This window comes from Struthio camelus, chromosome 2, assembly GCF_040807025.1.
Source record: "Struthio camelus isolate bStrCam1 chromosome 2, bStrCam1.hap1, whole genome shotgun sequence".
Lineage (NCBI taxonomy): Eukaryota > Metazoa > Chordata > Aves > Struthioniformes > Struthionidae > Struthio > Struthio camelus.
The window spans coordinates 93,473,463-93,476,991 of record NC_090943.1 but is presented as its reverse complement, the minus strand read 5'-3'; positions in this window follow the sequence as shown (position 1 = coordinate 93,476,991).

Genomic DNA, 3,529 nt, shown 5'->3' with positions numbered 1-3,529 from the left:
TACCGTATATGTACTCATTCTCTAGGTAATCAGAGACACAGATAAAATAAAGCTTCTAGAGTGACAGACATTGTGCAGACAGGGTTGTTAGTTTATGTAGGCTATAGGCAGAGTCGACTGGAAAATTTTGATCACTTTAATTTACTATATCCAGCATGCCTGCTGTACTCGTCCAGCACTTTTATCAAGCCCTGTGAGGTGGTATTGATTTTTTTATTTTCTATGTAGGATAAGAAGACAGAGAGTTAGGAGCAAGAGTGAATGAAGAACTTTCCTCAGATTACTGCTATTCTCTAGCTTATTGCATCCTGTCGTTTGTAGTTTCAGATGATGTCCAGTATGTCAGGGTTGCTTGAAGCAATAAACAGGGTGAATAACAATGGAAAGGCTAGATGAGAAAGATTGAAAAAGGAGAAAGAGGCAGCAAAGAAAGTAAGAAAGTGAATGTGAGAAATAGGAAAGGGGGGGGGAAAAAAAAGCAGAGGTTGAGAAAAAGTGTCGTAGGTGTAGAGAGCCTGATAAGCGCATTCCTTTAAAGAAACTATAACCAGCCATGACAGTTTTTCAACCAACAGCTAAACATAAACCTATAGAATTGTGAAGGACTAGAAGCAGTGGCTATGCGTTACTATTTTGCCACAAGAAAAAGCCAGACAAAATAGTAGTGTTTAAGGTGGATGTTAATTACTTTTTCCTTTCCTGAATGAATCCTAAGTCACCGTGAAAGGATAAATCTGTCCTTTGCATCCAGTTTAAGATTTGGTTCTAAGAACACGCTATATCACGCAGATTTTGAATCTTCCCTTGGCCTTTCTCCTCTCACAAACCATTGCTTTTCCAGGAGAGGATTTAAGTCTTTTGCTTATTCTGTTGAATGCCACCACCGTGGTACCACATCATATAGCAGCGCAAGTAAAGGCGTATGATTTGGGCCTGTTAAATTCTCAGACTAGTACCATTGCACAGGCAGATCCCTACCGGGCTTGAGAAAGGAGCTGCACACATGCAGGCATGGAGTTCACAGAGCCACTGGTGGGAGCTGCATGAGCACACCCAAGTGCAAAAGAGACATTACAGAGATCTGGATAGTAATATAGAATGCAAATCCGAGAGACAGATTTGTCCTTTTGTGGTTAAGATTATATTTTTCTTGTTTAGAAGCAGAATCTTGTATGAAGTTTTAATTACTTTTTCTCTTGCCTTTAAATTGACAGCGGCTTCAGAATGGAGGCATGGTTCTATTTCACAACATCAGTTTATCTCACAGCTTTTATACCGAAGGTTGGCACAGGTACAGCTGCTACAAAAGGTAGTTTCTATAATACACTGCATACTCAAAGTCTGTTTGCTAAACTAGGGTGGTTACTTACTCATAGTGCCTCATAGGCAAAATGATCTTATGGAAATACACGGCCTAACTCTGCATCCTCACTGATGTGAATAAACCTGACTCATAGAAATAGATTCTCTACAGTCAGTTCAAAAGCTTTTTTATTTTATTTTTATTTTTATTTTTATTTTCACACAATGGCTATTACTGATTAAAATCCTATAGTCTGTTAATTCACCTTACACCACCTACCTGCTTACCTGCGGCCAATTGGCCTTAAAAGCATCCCAGGGTTGCGAGTGGAAAAGTTCCCTTTTGCAGGGGAAGTGCAAAGTAAGTAAAAGCAGTGGAGTGCGCTCTTATGCCTCTTCCATAGCCCCTTCAGGGGACAGGAAAGAGATATCAGGATACCTGGGGATGGAGGGGCCCATAGCAGCGCATGGCTTTGCTTTGCCTCGTTCTTCGCTAGGAGGAGGTCTTATTCCTGTGTGGCCCTAATTTGGGCTCTGACATGACCCAAGTGACCCCAACAGAACTGTGAAGCCTTATTTCTCTGTTTCTTCCAAAGAACATAAAGATCAGATGAGGATATTTGAGCAGAAATAGACTATTTATATGCTCCTTTCTGATTTGTAACACAAATTTGTTTCGTTACTTCAATTGCAGTAATTATCTGAAGAAAGTATAGTCATATCCTAGTTCTAAATACAGAAGTTGCATGCTTGATTCTGCTTTAACTTAAGAGCATCTCCAATGAAGCTGGCAGATCCACTGGTGCAAAATAAACACCAGTAAGAAAGAGAATCAGATTCTTCCATGCAGCACACTGAGAACAGATTATGCCCTAGAAAGGCACAGCCCTGGGCAAGAAGTATCATTTGACCACCAGAACAGCAACTAAAGTGTAAAGGGCCACTGCTGCCTCCACCCATATAAAAAATGACCCCTATGCTAAAAGTTACACCCAAAAAGGACTGTGATAACTCAAATATAGCCTGAATTTAGACTTAGTAAAAACAAGCTCCCTCCTTCCTCCAAAGCTAGGACCTGTAGTTTCCTAATGGAGAAATTTCTAATGAAGTGAAAGATCGTTTACGACTCAATATTGTAAATATCCTATCAGAGAGAAGGAGGAAATCAAAATGACTGATAATGTGAAAATTTCTTTTCAGATTTTCATTTTCCAAATTCAGAACATCTCAGAAGTCAGAAAATATGGCAAAGTAAATTGCAGTTATAGAATTTAACAAATGTCTTTGTTTTGGAAGTGCTTCCAATTATTTGTGACCTGACATTTTAAATGTAAAAACTGTCATTTAAACTTTTTGCATTTAGCATTAGAACATCAAAGATTCGGGAATTTCCATTCAAACTCTGAACGGTTGCTGGATCCAGCATATTTGTTATCTTAAGCTTTTGCTGTTTTTGATCACTCAAAGGGTAGCAATCGTGCAAGAGATATGGGAATGGCTGCTCTGATAGGGCTCTGTGTTGCAAGAAGCCAAGTTACTCACAGGGATGCTCTGAGCATCTTCTGCGGGGCAGATGACTCCCAACTTGCACCATGCAAGCCTAGCTCCTTGCAAGACACATCTTCCTTGCAAGACATATCTTCTCATATTAATAATGTAATTTGCTTGCACATAAGAGAACTGGTGCGTCTGAGAGAGAATTTCCTACCCACTGCTTGTGGTTCCTGTCATCATCTCTTGTTTTGCATGCACATTTCAGTCAGAGTCAAAAAACTGTATGACATTTGTGACCGATCCCAGAATGGCAAACAGCAAAAAATTCTTCCTCAGTGAAGGGAGTTTCCAAATCAAACTTTGGAATAAATATTTATTGATATCTTCACAAAACAGGATTTATAGCCAAATACACGGAGAACAGTTGGACAATGCAGCCACGACTACAAACTTCATCTCCTCTCACTACTGTGATATAAAATGCTTAGTCTGAAAAAGCATGAAATTCCACACTAAAAAGTAGATTTTAATCAGGTATCTCTTTTTTTTTCGGGGGGGGGGGATACTGCTGGAATATGGGGTGAGGCAAAGAAGGCAAGTATTTCATATCACTGACGTGTGACAGAGACATTTTAGTCTTTCTCTTTTGCTGAATTTAAAGTTCGTAAAAATAGTTTCTATACTCATTGAAAATATCAGAACTCAAAACTGGAACAAATTCTTTTCACTTATC